We start from the raw sequence: 19,751 nt of genomic DNA, 5'->3' as shown, positions 1-19,751 counted from the left end.
TGTAATTTAGCAATCACAGTTGGGATATACTTTAAACAAAATGGTGATTAATAAAACTGTGGCAGCCAAAATATTAAAAAAAACCACTTCTTAATATGTGGTCGGCTCAAGTCGGGCCGACGGTCGGCTAAATTTCTTTAAAGATGCAATTTATGAGACTAATTTTTCCTTAGACTCTCATGTAAGCGTAGGGTAATGGATAGCGTGTTTGATTTCGGTGCGTTAGGTTGCGGGTTCGATCCTTGCGAGCGATAAATATTTTTAAAATGTATGTATGTATAAGATTGCGTTTAGTGTTTAAATACCTAAAATAATTGTATGATGAATTTAGAATAATTATTAATATATGTTATTCGTAGAAAATTTTAATGCCAAGGTCGGCCAACCTTTGTCAGCCATAGTTGGGCCAACTGAGTCGACCATAGGTCGGTTGACGTTATCAATTCGCTAGTTGGTCCGTCCTCTGGCTGCCCAAGGTGGGCCGACTGAGCACATGGTTGGGTAAATATTGTATAAATATTGTAGAATAGTAATTTAAAAGAATCTTAATTTTTTGAGAAAAAATATTGGACATAATTTTAATTTTGGGAATATTGATTTATTTGAAAACTAATTTTGTAGAATTTTCATTAAACCGATTATTATCAATATTGCATAATTTTTATATATTATAGGTGATAATTAATTTACTAGAAATTCAATTTGATTGAACAAATTGAGATTCGATCAAATTTAATTTTTGGTAAATTAATTTCCGATTAAATCAAATTTCTACAACATTGATAATAATCGGTTTAATGGAAATTCTACAAAATTAATATTTCAACAATTAAATATTCTGCAAAAGTAATATTCAACAGAATAAGATTCTATCAAATCATAATTTTAAGAAACTTATTTTTGAGCTTATTCATGCATCCCCAAAAGAATATAAATTTTTAAAAAATTTAATGATTATTGAAACAAATTATTTTTATTAACTTTTTGCACAGTGCATCTACAAAGATCCAATTTTTTAATAACAAAAGGATATAGTAGTAGAAGGGGGGAGAGGATTAAAATTTTGGTCAAATAGTAGATTTTTTGAAAAATCATTACTATTTGTATGAAGGGTAAAAAAAATTTGATCTATATCATTTCGAAAGGTTTTTCCTGCTTTTTTGAATGGTGCAAAAAAATTTTTAAAAAATTTAAAATTTACCCCTTTTTTAAAAATGAAAAATATTTTTTTTTTTTTTAATAAAAGACTTTTTTACCTTTTTTTACCACTTAAAATAAAGCTTAAAATGTATGTTTTTAATTGTTTATTAACAATCTACTTATCCAAAATACGTCATATAGGGCTAGTGCAAAATTTGTGGAAATTTTTAACATTGATCATAAAACTCTTTGTTGATACATGAGAAAAACAACTGCACAGCTATATAAGCCATAGAAAACTACTTCGCAGCCAATAAAGATTTTGATTATAAACTGTAATAGGGAAACTCAAGATCTTATACATTATGATCTTACAAACGAATACTATTTTATGTAACTTTCATATATATATATACATTGTTTATTTTATTACAAACTGTATTTAATTTGTTGTTCTCATGGCTTGTCTAGGACAAAATAAAGAAATTGAAATTGAAAAAAACGATTTTGTTTGAGTATATGAGTACGGACTCGTGTATACCCAGGTGCGAATTTTCCGTCGGCCCATGGTTGGGCCAACTTTGCAAAAGTTGGGACAACTTCACCTGCCAAAAGGTGGGCCAACTAGCGAAATGATAACGGTTTACCACCCATTGGCATCGATGGTCGGCCCAACAACTTGTCCCAGAGTCGAACCAACTTTAAATGAGTATGTACCAAAAATATAAATAATTAAAAACATGAATTAATTATACAATTAGCACACTGGTAAGTTCTGAAGAATTTTACATATGTCCTTACTTATTAATATTAAACGCAATCTCCTAATACATTTTTGAAAATATCTAACGCTCGCTGGGATCGAACCCCTAACCTAACGCATCGCAGTCTTATACGCTAACCATTACGCTACGCTTACATGGGATTATTTTTCAGAAATGTATTTGAAAGCTGACTGAAGAAAATAATAGCTTAGGCAGCATTAGAAGAATAAAGAAACAATAATGATGCGGCACGACATGCATATTTTAATAAAAAATATATTTAACAAAATTGATAAACGTTATTAAAAAATGAAATATTTTAAAACTAATGAAATGAGGATTATTCTGAATTTATTAATTAAAAGCTTATCAAATTCTGCATTTAACATGCCTATTATATGAAGTACTTTGAATTAACGAATTGTTAACAAATAATTAATAAAAACAATTTGGCCAACCATAGCGTTTAAGTCTTTTAAACTACGTTTGCCGAAGTTTTGACGACGGTCGTGCCAACCTTCACCCAGAGTTTGGCCAACCAAAGCATTTAAGTCTTTTAAACCATGTTTCCCGAAGTTTTGCCGACGGTTGGCCCAACTCTGGTTTAAGTTGGGCCAACGGTTGGCTTTACTCAGCATGCCATAGTTGGCATGCAAAGTTGGCCCGACCTTGGTTACTTGTAAATACCCAGGTTGGACCGACTTTGGTTACCAAACTTCGCTTGCCAAAGTTAGGCCAACATAGGCCCAACCATCCAACTCTGGCAGCCAGCCTAAATTCGCACCTGGGTAGCTGGACCAACTTTCCGACCATCGGGCCAACCTACACCCAAAGTTTGGCCAACCAAACTTTTTGAGTCTGTTAAAGTATATCTCCCGTAGTTTTGCCGACGGTTAGTCCAACCTTCACCCAGAGTTTGACCAACCATAGCGTTTAAGTCTTTTAAACTACAATTGCCGAACTTTTGACGATGGTCGGGCCAACCTTCACCCAGAGTTTGGCCAACCATAGCGTTTAAGTCTTTTAAACTACGTTTGCCGAAGTTTTGACGACGGTTGGCCCAACTCTGGTTTAAGTTGGGCCAACGGTTGGCTTTACTCAGCATGCCATAGTTGGCATGCAAAGTTGGCCCGACCTTGGTTACTTGTAAATACCCAAGTTGGACCAACCTTGGTTACCAAACTTCGTTTGCCAAAGTTAGGCCAACCTAGGCCCAACCATCCAACTCTGGCAGCCAGCCTAAATTCGCACCTGGGTAGTGGATTCCATCAGTTGACATAAAAATGAACATGTTATACGATCACTTGCTGCTACTGTACATGACCTGGTGAATGAACATGTGCAAGATCGGCGCATGATCATGCACAAGATCGTGTACACGATCCTGTACAAGTTTTTTCAACCGGGATCAAATAATAATTATTTGATACAAATAAATATTTATTTGATAATAGTCAAGTGCACTCAAATCTCTATATAACGAGCGCTCTTTATAACGAATCAATTGTTTCCCCATATAACGAGAAACGTCATTTCCGCTTATCCCCACGAAAATTTGAATCACTAAGCGAGAAATTAATATTTGCAAATTATAAAAAATATTTGAAGGTTTCAGATTAAATATAATTTAAATTAGCATCATAAAAGTAATTATTACTAAGTACTTTATTATAATATAATATTATTGGGTCAATCCATTATATTTCGACTAAAGTCGTTGCTGACTAATTTTTAAAAATTAATACTTTGCAGGAATGATTTTCAAGTTATCAAGATCGCGAAATGAAAAGAATTTTATTGATTATTTATTGTAAAATATGAATTTAAAGTATATGAGGTGCTGAAAACTGTCAATTTTTTAGCCATTAGAAAATATGCAAAAAAAACATAGAATTTACCATAAAAATAAAAAAAAATTATTGGAATTTACTAAGAATGAATAAATTTCTCATTATCAATATTGATATAATTATTTAAAGATGTGAAATAATATATAAAATATGATTTTCAAGTGCACCTGTCTAATAACCTAATTTTGCGATTTTTATTAATTAATTAAAGAAAGGGGAAACATTAAATTTAAATAAAAACTTACCAAATATGAAGTAATTCTTATCATAAAATTTTAGAATTTCTTTGCACTTTTCTTCTCTCTTCTTCATAAGTATAAAAAGTTTTTAAAATACAATAGCTGCTTTGTTCATTTTCACTATTTTTGAAAGTAAATAACTTTCTTGGAGAAAAATGAAAAAATATGGGGTTTCGAAAATTATTTAAATGGACACTAAATATACGTACTCTAAAAATTTCGCGTTGGATCCAAAGAGTTTCAAACGTTTTAAGTAAATGTGAAGATAGTTCAAAGTTGTCGACCAACTTTACATGTCACTATAGCCTCAAAAATACGAAAATTTTAATCTGATTTATCTTCGATCGAAAATAGCTTCGGGACGAACCCTAAATTTTTAGAGTATGTATATTATAGTGTCTATTTGTAGATGTACCTATAATTTAAAAAGTTTATAAAAAACTCATAAATATAAATTTTAAATCAAAATATCCCTCAATGAAGATATAAATAAAGCAGCTTTCGATTCTAGATCAATAATACCTATTATCAAAGAATTATATTTTTACGAGGGGGAATTTACGAGTAAAAATTGTGTACACTTGACTACAACTACAAATATTACCATTATTACCTTAGTATTACACTTTTTACAAGTATTACATACTACTACCAAAATATTACTGTATTACAAAGTATTACCTACACATATATTACTGAGTATTACCCTTTATTACAAAAAATATTACACGTCAAATAGCACGTAAAACTTTCAATAAAATTACTTAAAATTATTATTTAAGAGCAAAACTTTAAAATAAAAAATAAAGAAATAAATAATTAAATATTTTTAAATATTAGGGTAAGTGCATCAATTACGGCGCGTTCATAAAAAACAACTATTATTACAAGACATTACAAAATATTACAGGTATTACCGAGTATTACCATGCAAGTGTACACTTGACTACCAGAGTAAATAAATTTGAACAACTTTGTTTATGATAAATTAGGATTTATTTTATGGATCATTCGCCTGATATATGTGTTGTTTGACACTTAACTGAATTGATTAAAATAAGGCACTTTAAAAAACTTGGAAGTATAATGAGGGCCGTGACCTTATCGTTTGAGAAAATCAATGTGGCCTTATATGGAGGCTCACGAAATAGCATAATTTTACGAAACTACTGCACGTGACGTAAACGGTATAGATTGAAAGGACTCGTTCCTGGTTCTGCATGACGTGCACCTGGCTAAAAATCCTGAGAACTACCCTATACGCACGTGATTACGATCGCAAGAAAATATACAAATGAGTATTTACTATTTAATTATTCATAAAGTAAAAAGTTAATCACATTTTTCAAATTAAAGTAATTTAATATAATAATTCGTCATAAAATCAATATACAAGAACATCATAGACAAGAAATTGTATACATTACATGAACATCTCATATTTCTTGTTTAAGAGATTGTACATGATCAGCATACAAAATTAATCCGTATACGTTCAGGAGCTGAATATTGTGAAGGTTCCTTGAGTACATAAGTTTACTATATTTAACACAAAAAATTGACAAGATTTTAATTTATTTCAATTTTTATTTTGCATAATTCTCATTTAACAGAATTCCGACTGAGTAAAATTTTTAAAAATCACAATATTCATTTCACCGAATCTTCATTTGTTCTGAATTTTTATTAGCACGAATTGTCATTTGGCGGAATTTTTAAAACAATGAACTTGCATTTGACAGAGATTTATCCAAACTAATAGTTCATCGCGAATTTTAAAATTAACCATCCAGCAATTATCAAGAAAATTGTCCTTGCTTAATTTTTTAATTCGTATCGAAATCTTTATTTATTGCATATTTATTCGGACAAAAGAAAGTTTTGCTGTGAAATGAAAATTCGGTACTTTAGGAAATTTTGTTATATGAAAATTATACCTTATGCTAAATAAAAATTCGTTTCATGAAATAATTCTATCGCATAAAAGTTTGATTAAGCGGTAACATCACCCAAACACTTTCAAAAAATCGAATTTTTTTTGCATAAATGGTCCCTTAGGGTGTTAGAAATTAAATAATATCCCATTAGTTTTAAGTCAAAAAAAAAACATGGAACTATTTTTAAAAAATAATTTTCTGCAGAAAGACACACAGCAAATTAAAAATGGCTGATCCAATATGGCTGCGAAAAAAATTAAAAAATTAGTCGTATTTGTAATATTTTTAAAATTCAAAATGGTGGATCCAATATGGCGGACGACAAAATAAAAAATCTAACGGATTTATATAAAACTTGTTGCTAAGAGTTTCCACAAGAAACTAAAAATAGAAGGTGATGAAAATAATTTCAATCAGAAACAGGTAAGATTATAAACGAATGTAATTTGTGATCATTTAAGGAATATGAAGAAGGATTACCAACTTACAATATAGTCCTTTTGAATATCAAAAATACATAGTAATGTTTCTACATGAAACGAGTGACCTTGTTCTTGTGCTAAATCAATAGAGTTGATGGCTGCATACAACGTTATTTAATGTACATGTATAAAAGCACATTTTCCTCTGCTATAAATTTTGCTCAAGTTTTGTTTAAAAGTAATTTCCTTCAATATTAAAATATGTATATTATATAAAGTCAGTTGAAAGTAAATTTGCGTTCATGGAAATTTTTTCATACTCAACATACATATAAAAACCGCAATTTTAAACTGTTTGAAAGCTTTAAAAAAAATTCTGTAAATATTATATATATATGTATTCATCTGTAAGTAATAAATGTTACAGAGACTCTTTTTTAAAAATAAAAATTGTGTTTTGGTTTTTATTTGAAACAAAAACTACATTTACAATTTTTCAAAATTTACTTTTTAATGCAAGAATTATACAATTTGAATTGTATAATATTGTTTATTTATGAAACATATCAAAGAATAAGACACAATGATTCTTCTATATTAAGAAATAAAAAATTTCCGCATATATATTTTATATAAAGAATTAAAAGCATTACACGTGAGTATATGAGTCATTGGTTTCCATTAACTTTATGCATAGGTCATAATATTGATGACTTATCGTCAACATAATATTCCAGCAAAAGTACCTACGTAGATTCAGAATATCCGGGTTCAACTTCCGGTACACACGCGACTTCTGCACGTGAAGTCACGTGTCCACCGACAAAAAGTGTACATATACGCCGAAGCTTCAAGTTTTTCACATTAATGCATCTAATATATGTTCTAAATGTACAATATTGTTGCTTAAGCCTTCATCATTGCATTGGAGCTTTTAAAAATATTATATGCTCCGAATTCTTTTGTTAGATAAATTCTACAATAAATGTAGTCGATATCGCATATGAAAAGAAAATATTTGTTATGAATATATTATTGCACGCTTCCCTCGTATATTTATATTCTAACTGAATTTTAAACAAATGTATGTAAATAACTGTATTTCCAATAAAAAATGTATTGTCGTCCTATTTAAAAATAAAACTGGAACACGTGACTGGCAGGAGCAAAGGATACCAAGAAATTATTTTTCAATTAAATTTTTCTTTGAATTCTATATATTATTTTCTTTTTGAAATTAAGGGTCCAAATCAATAAACCAATTATAATTTTTTTCAAAACAGAATCATTGGCTCTTGAATAATTAAAAAAAATTTAAATTTCACTTTTCTGTAAGTTTTTATTTGTATAAAGAATATGTATGTATGCCCGGGTGTTCAAAAAGCCGCGGAAACTTGCAAATGTACGCATTTTCTTGAAAAATGTTCAATACAAAAGTTGTTCCCAACAAAAAAATCCACATTTTTGAGCTCAAAACATTGGACCCGGAACCTAACAGTGAAAAAAGAAATATCAGGAAAATGCGTACTTTTCGAGATATTTGCAAGTTTCCAAACTTTTTGAACTGTATATACTTTCTAGAAAAATGAGATTAAAATTCTTCTAACTGTTAATTTATGGGGAAATGATTTCGATTTCCTGAAATATAAACAAATTTTCAAATTTTATTAATTTAAAACTACTTTCAATGCAATAGAAATTTTGTAGAAATTACATAATTCAGGAACACTAGATATCGCGACCATTTCAGCAGAAATTCAAACTTAAACTTGTCTTTTTAGGTAAGTAATCAACTATTTTGGAAATAATCCAAACTATTTCAACACTTTCTGTCAAAACGAAACATGGCTTTCTCATAAAGCTTAATATGAAAAATTACGGAACTATTTTTGAAAATTTGTTCGACAAATGAGAGTCAACATTTTATTTTTGAAAATCTAATGTCAAATTTATAATCAGCGAGCCCGAAAACCCCTCGAGTAATGCGTATTTTAATGAATGTCAGCAAATTTTGTAAAAGTGTTCCGACATTTTGAATTTTTGAAATCTGACTTCAGATTCATAATCGCAGTAACTTCAAAAACATACATTGTTATACATAAACACATATGTCACAAAGGGTTAAAACAACAATTATATAATCGGTTTAATAATCTGGACCTTCAATTATTTAAAAATCAGTACATTATTAAAGTTGCTCAAAATTAGTTCTTAAAAATGTTGGAAGTTACAATACGTTTATTGACTTCTGTAAACAAATTTAATACAGAAAATTTGTTTCTTGTATTTTTTTAAAATAAGTATCAAATATTTTCTGTTTAAATCACAGCAAAATCCATATTAAATATATAACTAGGTTGTAATATCTACTTTATCTAACTTTAGTTTTATATGTATTGGAACTTTATTTATAATATGTAAATTTAGAATCGGATAAAAACTGATTGGCTCAGAAATACCTAGGAAAAATACTATTTCATCGCAGTAAAAAGAAAATCTTATTTTAAGATGAGTCTTAAAATCAGCGCTAATACCCAGTAAAAAATAAAAGATACAAGAACGGCGGATTGCGGTTACAAGCTCAATAGCTGGTAAACGAATCCATGAGAATCTCGGATACAAGCACTTTTCGGTATCCGAAATGATCATAAGCTTGTAAACGCACTGAAATGGACGACTTTTGTAGGTCTTTTAATCAAGAAAAAACAATTAAATGAATGCAGAAACGATGGAAAATTAAATTAGAAGCAAAAATAAATAATTATTTTTTAAAGAAACGTACATTTAAACAAAAAACAATTATTCTTACTAATTCTAACCTCTGCATTAAAAACATTGTAAAAACAGTGTTTTGTTGGTAATTTTACCTTACCGATATTGGATATTAATTTAACGTGGGTTTTTCGATTTTCCAATGTCAGAAGCAATTCATAATAATCAAAATATTATTAAACATAAAACGGTGCTCATTTTTAATTTCCTTTCCCCCTTTTAATTAAATCATTTTAAATTGAATTAAAATAGAAAATTCGAAAAAAAACCCTCGTTAAATTAATATTCAACGTTGGTAAGGTAGAAAACCATATTTTCCGAATAGCAACATAAAATTACCAACAAAACACTGATTTTACAATGTTTTTAATGCAGAGGTTAGAATTAATAAGAATAATTGTTTTTTGTTTAAATGTACGTTTCTTTAAAAAATAATTATTTATTTTTGCTTCTAATTTAATTTTCCATCGTTTCTGCATCCATTTAATTGTTTTTTCTTGATTAAAAGACCTACAAAAGTCGTCCGTTTCAGTGCGTTTACAAGCTTATGATCATTTCGGATACCGAAAAGTGCTTGTATCCGAGATTCTCATGGATTCGTTTACCAGCTATTGAGCTTGTAACCGCAATCCGACGTTCTTGTATCTTTTATTTTTTACTGGGTAGTTATAATGGCAGCAGCAGTACTGTAAACGTGAAAAAAAATAATAGCAATTTTTTATATGAAACTTGACATCGTATTATAAAAATGTAAAATATTATTAAATTATGAGTGTTTTGTAACATTTGTTAACGTTATTTAATGCAAAAAATATATATTTACAAAGTATGAAGCAGAATATTACTATTGAAATAATTTATTATTCGGTTCTTAATAATAGATGTCCCACTGTTAAACACAAACCTTCAAAACAAGAAAAATGTATCAAGTTTGAAAAACTTGAAATTTTTTTATTTAATCACAATATAATCTTAATAGAATATGTGCATTGTGTAGAAAAGAGTTCAAACTTTATATGGTAATACCAAAAAGTGTTCAAAATTATATAAAATTCACTGCAAAAAGAAGTATCTTATTTTAAGATGTTTTGGTCGCCTTTTTAAGATGTTTTTTACAACTTGCTTCTAAGTTATAAAAAACATCTTAAAATGCATTAGTTATTTCTTAAGATATAAGATAGATAGGAAGATACTTTTGGTAACTTGCTTCCAATGTGTCTTATAATAAGTTACTTCTTTTTGCAGTGTTGACATATTAATATGTCTTTGAAAAAAAGTGTCCCACTGTTTGTCACTCTCCCCTACACATACACACACACATTTATTAAAAATATGATTTTTGAATTCCTGAGGTCGAAAAACATAATGATACATCAAAATACCGAGTTCCAAAAATTTTAATATTAAACAAGAAGAATGGAGAATCATCCATATTAAATTTTTGTAAACCTGTGCCTCAACATCTGGTACACAATATTCTGGATTACCGTACCTTTGTTTTTCACTTTTTTCATATATATAACTTTTTTGCTTTATAGAACTGACCTTTGGAATATTGTTTGTATTCTAATCCAATCAATTTCTGATTGTAAACTTTGATTTTCATCCACAACAAAAAACATTTATTCGTTTTTGAGAAAAAAATGTTGATTTTATTTTTTAGAAACGATAATATTTTTTTTAACAAATAAAAATTTCTGATAATAATTGGAAAACTTGTTTCCTGGCGTATAAAAAATGTGTGCCTCAAAGAGTTGACTTATATTATACATTTGCTGGCTGAATGAAATACGATAAAAATAAATTGATTGTTTCACTTGTGTTCGCATGAATAACTGGAAAGGTTATTGTGAAAGAAAAATACAATACTCAGAATAATTCTTTTTCATTATTTCTCAATATATCTATAAAGTTTCTGATAAAATTTAATTCTAGAGAATTTAAAAGCATTCGCAGCATCTAAGTCTGTTTAGTTATCTTTAAAAAGAAGTTCCTCATCGCAATATATATCATGGTCACAATAATGTTTATTCATGTTTGAAATGGGATTATGATGGCCGGTCAAGTGGCTTTGTCCATCCTAAAGGTCCATCTTTTGGACAAACAAAAATTGCACGATTCCACTCGTTGCGAGAAACAAGCATATCCCCTTTGTTAAATAAACATGCATACATTAAATTTGAATTTTGCTTTCGGGTTTGTATGTGTGTATGTGTTTTATTGAAAGATAAATAAAAATTCTTTTGGTTTATAAAGTTATACTCAAAAATTTTTAAATTACACATTACATTCACTTATGTATGAGTGAACAGAGATACAATATAGATGTACTTTTAATCAAATAAAATTATACAACATTTCCTTCGGAAAAGTATTTTTCCTTTTTTTGGAATAATTCCATCTAACATTGGTTAAAAATTCTATTAATTTCGGAAATTTTTTCAAACTGTAAGGAATAATTTCCATTTTATGTGGAATACGTTTAAAAAGTCTATTATTTTCGGCAATTTTTCCGAAAGATGAAAATCAGAAAAAATTACGAAATAAGACAAGAATGAAAAAAGCAATTTTGATTATTTGCCTGATGTTTCTTGGAAAAACAGAGAGTGACCATTGATGAAAAAAAATTGGATAAAGCCTATTGGTCACTCCCTCGTTTTGCGGCTTGACCCTATTGACAGTTGGCTCAGGGCAACAATCGCTGATAATTGGAACATTGTCCAAAAGTACTGGACACGGCTGTCGGTGCACTTTACGATTTGTTGCCCTTGGCACGCCGACGCTTGCACAATCGAAATATGAATTTATCACAGATTATGTTACATTGTCTCTCTTTCATTTAATAAACGAATGTACCTTATTATTATAAGAGATGAGAGAAATGTATGCCTCTAGTGGGACTGATATTTATGCTCGTAAATTCGCGAAATGTAGGGGCAAGATGAAATTGTCCATATCGATGATCATCAATTTTATATTATCCAGAAAATGTGCATTGTCAAGTGCTTTTATTGTTATTATATTATTCTCTTGACTCAAAATATATAGATGATTTTAAGTATAAAAACTCCTCATTTTATTATTCCATTGACAACTATTAATTAATACATAATTTCAATTTTCTTTAAATATTTTTTTTATTTTCTCAATAGTTCTCGACAGATGAACATTTTACAAAGTACCCATTTCTAGAATCTCCAGAGTCTGTGAAGAGATAGTCTTCTTGGAGGAGTTTAGTGAAAATCAAGAGTTTCAGGAGTCTTAATAACAAGTTAAAAAATTGTTCATTTCATGACCATTTAGCTTCCTCATCATGATAAACACTTATATACATATTAGTTTTAAAAAAAAATTTAATTTCAATTTTTTGTTAAAAATAAAAATAGCAATTAATTTTATAAATGTTGGTAAAATGTAAACTTTATATGTATATATATTCAACAGTTTTTAATTCTAAAACGCACTCTCTATTTTTATTTTTTATTATTTATGAATAATTAGAATGTTTTATGCAATTTAAATATAGTTCTTTAGTGAAATGAGACTTTTTACATCTGTATTCACTGTAAATGAAATTAATTACCTAGTTTAATTCAATTATTTTTAAAATAATTTAATTTTATCTAAATTATGTAAAATTAATCTTTTATTATCTTATCTATTACTTTATTTTATGTAAGTTATCTTACTTTTTCACATTTCATAATTTAAATAAAGATTATTCTAAAAAATGTCTTTTTACTCAATTTTCAACGGTGGAGCACAACTCTCCACTGTTTTTGAAAACTCATAAAACCAGTATTTTTGAAGAACAAGCAAAATTTCTATTTCCGTTTTGAATTTCAATTAATCAATCATGCCAAAAGTTGTGTTTGTACATGTACTAAAAGTTCTATATAATATAATAGTCAAAAAAAATTTATGTACCTAATAGTTTTGATCGAAAAACAAAACCTGGAGCACAACTCCCCACTCTCCCTACATCAGTCAATTTGTTTTGATACCAGGAATTATTATTATTATTAATGTTAGTTTAACTTTTAATTTTGGCTTTATTTATACGAGAAAATTTAGAGGAAATCACATATGGGAATTCACATGGTTTTTCAAATGAAAGTGTATATATATATATATATGATAACTCCTATATGTCATTTCCTATACATAAAATCCTGTTTCACTTTCCTATACGAATTTATATGGAATCCTATAAAAATTCCTATAAAATTATTCGGGAATTTTATATAGTATTTTTTCTGAAAAATTTTATCGGGTCCTTTATAGGATCATATATGGAGATTTTCAATATATCTAATGTTTTTACTCTCTTTTACTACTCAAAACCATGCAGGTAGATTCAAAAGAGGACTTAAAGTTTCAATCAAATTTTTAATTTTTATTCTTTCCAATATGGTTTTATTAAAATGCTTCAAAAAGTCAATATTTCTATATTGAATAGGACAATATAAAAAAATAACTACATGAAAGTAAATACAATTTTATTTGACGAGAAATTGAAAGAAAAATTGATTTTGAATCTCTTTTACACCTCTTTATTTCCTCTTCAAGATCTTTTTAAACTCTCAAATGTAGCGGATATTTTAATTTTGCGCAAATTTGTGGTTTAAAAGGGAAGTAAATAGTGTTAAAGAGAATCAAAGGAGTCTGAAATTAGGTTATTGGAAAACTTATAGAGGGTTTAAAATTTCAATTCAGGTATGTTGCAAAAATAATCAAAAATTTTGAAAAACAACTTTTCAGATAATTTTAGTATTTAATTAAAAAAAAAATAAGAAAATTTGATGAAAAAAAGTGTAAAAAAATAAAATACTAATTCACAGTATTATTTGGTCAGTCAGTTATTATTCCTTCCCATAATAACTAAGAATCCTAGTTAATGTAACTCTGATTTTTAGTGGGTTCCCCTTGTGACTAGGAGCCCAGCTAAATTGCTTAGTCATTTTTTTCAGTACACATTTTAAAAATTGTCATGTTTTTTATACTTTATACGGATCTTTTTAAACATTTTGTACAATTTAAAAATTTTCTTTACTTGTTTTCTACTTTCAGTGCCAGTTGCAATGCTTTTTTTTAAACGATCACGTAAAATTCTACTCTCTAAATTTGAATTAGTAAAAAAGTTTACTAATTTCAATTAGTGACTCAGTTTTTGATTCTCAATTAGTAAAATTTTACTAATTCTAAAGCAAAAAGTGAGTCACTAATTTAAATTAGTAAACATTTTTACTAATTCAGATTTAGAGAGTACGAGTGATTTTATATTTCTTTGCAATTTAAAATTGTTGAAAAGAAGATAAGGAGCGAAATATTTTCTTGTAATTAACGAAGTGAGACGTTTGTAAATACCCTGTATTGGGTATACAAAGGAATAAATTATTATTATTATTTCTTTGCAATCGTATTAATTTTCTCTTCCTTTTTATCTCTTTTAATATGCACTCTCTACTATATTTTTGACGCGTTTAATTAATTTTCTTACGTAAACACAAGGTATTTTGTCAAAATTAAATGTTACTCTCTAAATCTGAATTAGTAAAAAAGTAAAAATGTTTACTAATTTAAATTTGTGACTCACTTTTTGCTTTAGAATTAGTTAAATTTTACTACACTGAGAAAACTATATGTTTGATTCAAACATATTTTGTTTGAATTAAACTTAAAATGTCTTTGATATACAGTCAAACGTATTTAAGTTTACTTTAAACATATTTTTTGGTCGATAGAATAGCATATTTTTTAAGTTGAATTCAAACATATTATAATTTTGATTTGAAATATGCAGTTTTTAAGCATATTTTATGTTTAATTCAAATATAATTTTTCTTAAATCAAACAGAACATTCAAACAAATAATATGTTTAAATTAATATGGTAGATATTTTCAATATATTAAATTTAAACATACAAACTGTGTTGAATCAAACAAAATCATTTTAACTGATGTTTATGTTTGAAACAAATAATTCTTTTTCTCAGTGTAATTGAGAAGCAAAAAGTGAGTCATTAATTCAAATTAGTAAACTTTTTTAATAATTCAGATTTAGAGAGTACGATTAATACAACACAGAAAAAACCTCAACTCAAAATGAGTCAGGTTGATGGCGCCACTTTCTATGTCGTTTAGCATTAACTCATTTTTAACTGCAGCAAAAATGAGACATATAATTGCATATAATATTGAGTGGCTTTTATATATCACCATGTAAAATGGGAAAATAAAACAATAGGTTTAGTATAAAACGTAAATGCTTTTCACACCCCACTCTACTCTAGATTCTATACAGAATAAATCTGCTTTTATGTGGAAGTTAATTCAATAAATTACATCAAATAAAATTTCTATTTCAGGGTTTTCTTTCAACATTTCACTCACTCTAATTTCTCTCTTTAAAAAATTATCATAATTTATTTAATGCTTGCTGTAGAGATGAATTCATCTATAAGAACTGAATAAATAATTAGCAGTGAGATTAATATATTTTAATTTAATTCAAATACATTATATTTTGTTCGAAAAAAATATCTCCATTATATAGGCTTTTATTATAAATGGAAAAGAAATTTTTTTAGCAAGTGACCAAAGGGCATTAACATTAAGACATCAGTTATCATAAGCTGTTCATTTCCCACAATAAAGCTAAAAAAAGGCCATTCTTAGAGTTTAAAAAAAACTGGACTTAAATGTATTTTTCAACGGGAATGTGCGCACCCTAAAATTAAAGCTCCATTTAAAACGCGCCCCAATTGTCATATAGATTTGCCACGGTTGCGGTTTGAATTAAAACAAGTGTACCTCTGATTCAAGTTTCAATATGTTATACAGAATTCACGCTTTACATTTTTTAGGCGTGATTTTAAACACTGACAGCTGTCAACATAACTTGACAGACCGGAACCACAAAATGTATATGCTCATTTGTACAATATTTCTAGGATTTACAAACAGGATTTTGCTTTTACATTTACTTTAAATTTAAATCTTTATATCACTGTAAACTTTCATTTTTTTGAACAGAAGATATTTTTTCAATAAATTTATTGTCTTTAATGAACATATATTGTATAAATGTAATATAGTTAAGTATATTATATATTTATATAAAATTCAATAAGGTGACATAAATTTATTATTTTTTAAAATCGATATGACGGGTGTGTAATACCAATTTAGAAGCTGCGTCAACGATCTATCACTCCTTCAAAATTTACAGCATCACGCAGTATTGTCGAATATTACAGTTTTTGATGGATGACTTTCCAATCGCGATGTCCCATTGTAAAGACTCAGAGATGAGAAATCGCGGTCTCCTGTGTCTCCTGAGCTTTGCTTTCTTGTTCTTTGTAATTTTAATGTAATCACGTGCCATTGTCGCAAAACATGCGTTTATTTCCGACATCAGCGAAAAGTCAATGATATAAGTACACAGTTGATTCAAATAGCACCAAAAAAAATATTTGTTCAATTCAAATAAATTGAATCCGTTTTATTATTTTTTGCAAATAAAAATTATATTAATTTAAATTTTAAACAAAAAAATCTTTGAGTAAAAAAATTTGCATTTTTATTTAAAAAAAGATTGTTCAATCAAAAAAATGTCTTTAAATCAAAGAATTTTTTAATCATACATGAGGATTTCACGTAAAGTGATCAATTGGAAAAAATGGCTTTATCATTGTAATTATTTTTTTTCTCTTAAATATCAAAATAAAAAATGTTTATCAATATCAGTTTTCGATTGGTAATATGCATTTTTGAAAAAAAATTGTTGATAAAAAAAAATAAATTTAACTTTTTCGGGGTGAAAGGTATATATGATTTTTTTAATCGAAAGCTGAGGTTTTCTTCTACAAAAATATATAGTTCAAAAAATGGGACAAGAATGTTTAAAAATTGAAAAATAGTAAAAAATTATTAAAAATGATTAAAAAAAGCAAAAAAAGTTAATTATCAATATTTCAACATTCTTGTCCCATTTTTTCAACTATATATTTTTGGAGAAAAAACCTCGCAGCTATCGATTAAAAAAAATCGTACTTTTCACACCAAAAAAGTCAAATACGGCGTGTTCATAAAAAATAGCTATTATTACTATTATATTTAATGAAACTGTTGCAAAATGATTTTAAAAAATTATTTTAATCTTTTTTGATACAATTACTAATAAAAATGAACATTTAAACAATTATTAATTTAATTATTTGAGGTAAAACTTTTTCCCTCGCCGTAATTAAAACATTTTTATGATTTACATTGGCTTCAATTACGGTGCTTCAAAATACACGTCATTTTGGTCACCGTAATTGATACACCGAAACTAATACAAACGCGCCGTAATAGAAAATTACGGTAGTAGTTTTAATTTCTCATATTTGTTTAAATAATCGATTTTTATAAAGTTAAATTTTTTTTAATATCTAAATAACATAAGCTTTTAGTTTAATAAGTCTTAAATTGACTTTATACAATAGAAATGTTGAATTTTCTATTTCAAAGATGTTTTGACTCGAATCGCGCCGTAATTAGTGCATTTACCTTATATTACTAATTGAAAGAGCATCAAAAAATCTTTCGAAACTCATATTGATAAAAAATTTTTATTTTGATATTTAAAAAGAAAATATTATTAAAACATGAGATGTACCGTGAAACCCCAAAACTTTCACCCTTTCCCCTTCTGAAAATATTGGACTAAATGAAAAAATATTTTTATCAAAAATAATTAACATCTATGAGTAGGTACTACATATACCCGGAGTTTAAGCGTAATTGGAGAAAAAAAATTTTGTACTTTTATCACTTCAGCTGGGATCCCCCACATAATATATGTCCGTCCGCATGAAAAGGGGACACTGTAGTTTCTTTTATAAGAGTTATATTCGCATTAATGTTCACGCAAAAATAATCCTTATTGAAATCGACAAAGTTGGCCCTTTTCATGCGGTCGGCTACACATAAGTCAATTACTTGATCGTGTACAAAACCGATTTGCTGCTCGTTGTGTAGATATTGATATTGTATATAGGCTTATGTAGTCAAAGAGCGTAGCCCGATTATGGTTTCAAATAAATGAATACACAAATTATTCAATTCAAAGAAATTGTACAGTAATTAAGTATATATTCACAACCTCATTTCATTTAAATTATTGCTCTTGTTGCTAAAAAAATATTTTGTAGTAAAAATGGTTGAAATTTATTTCACAATTTCTGAACAGTACCTATTTGGTAAATACTGTTGCCCTACATTAGAGTAACAAATCCCTAAAATATTAGCTCATTTAAAGAAAATTTTTAGAAAGTAGTGGGGGTGGAAGTTTTAACGTTTTATGTGGATTTTTTAAAGAATTTTTTATGTACTTTTCAATGTCATAAAAAATTTTATCGAAAAAAAATGTTTAACTCCTTTTTTCAAAATATAACCCTTATTTTTCAGTTTTGACCCTCTTGGAAAATTTTTTTTTCTTTTTTTGTATTTTTATTAGAAATATGAGATTTTTTTCAACAAAAATATATAAAAGTAAAACTGGGAAAACAAAAAGTTTTCTAGCCTATAAAACCTTTTTAAAGCACTACACCATCCAGCTGTGGAGTATAAATCATTATTGGCCCTATTATTGTTTTGAATATGAGATTTTTGTTACAATTGAATTTTTTGACATGAGGATAAATTATTTTTTGAATTATCTACGTTTTTCTCTGTGTGGGCTCCATGATTTAAACATTTTTATGTAAGATAGTTTTTTTGAGAAAATTAATACTTACGTACGTTTTACCACGAAACTGAAGTACGCAACGTTTATGATAAACGATTTTTAAAGAAATAGTTTTTTAAAATGAAAAATTTTATAATTTTTTGCCTAAAAAATATTTTTTTATAATTTGTTGATTAATGAAAACTACAAGAAATATTTTTTAGGCAAAAAATTATAGAATTTTTCATTTTAAAAAATGATTTCTATAAAAATCGTTTATCATAAACGTTGCGTACTTCAGCTTCATTTTTACCAGGATTTAATTTTATTTTCCAATTTTGATATTTTTCTAACATAGATGATTTTGAATTTGCTTTCCTGCTACTATGGTGTTAGAAGAGTGATAGTAAAATGAGTAAAATGCAGTATCATCTGCAAAGAGAGATGTTTTTGTTCTTGGAAATGTCATTTAAATGAATTAAAGAGCTTGAGCCCTATGAAGCCGATCTAGTAATACCATAACGGTAGCTTCGTCTAAATTAAAATTTACACTAATATGTTATGTTTTTTCCTTAGCTGAATCGTTTATCGATTATTCTTTTCGTTCGTTATCATTTATTTTTTTTAAATATTCCGTTTTCCATAAGGAACCGGTGTGTACCAATTTAATATGGCAGTTATATTAGTAATATTACAAAGTACAAATACAATCACTAGTCATAACTATACGCAATTCACTTTACAATTTACTTTCTATAGTCTCATATACTTTTACAAAGTCAAAGAGTTTTTGTAACTGTAAAATTAATTAAATACCAATCCAATAGGTAAATACATACCGGGAAGCTAGCCAAAATCGAGTATCGACAATAATTATGTGTTCTAGTTTCAAAATGACTCACTAGTTGTCAGCA

This window comes from Leptopilina boulardi, unplaced genomic scaffold, assembly GCF_019393585.1.
Source record: "Leptopilina boulardi isolate dan_hultmark-lab unplaced genomic scaffold, ZJU_Lbou_2.1 LbouV2_208, whole genome shotgun sequence".
Taxonomy (NCBI): domain Eukaryota; kingdom Metazoa; phylum Arthropoda; class Insecta; order Hymenoptera; family Figitidae; genus Leptopilina; species Leptopilina boulardi.
This window is presented reverse-complemented; position numbering follows the sequence as displayed.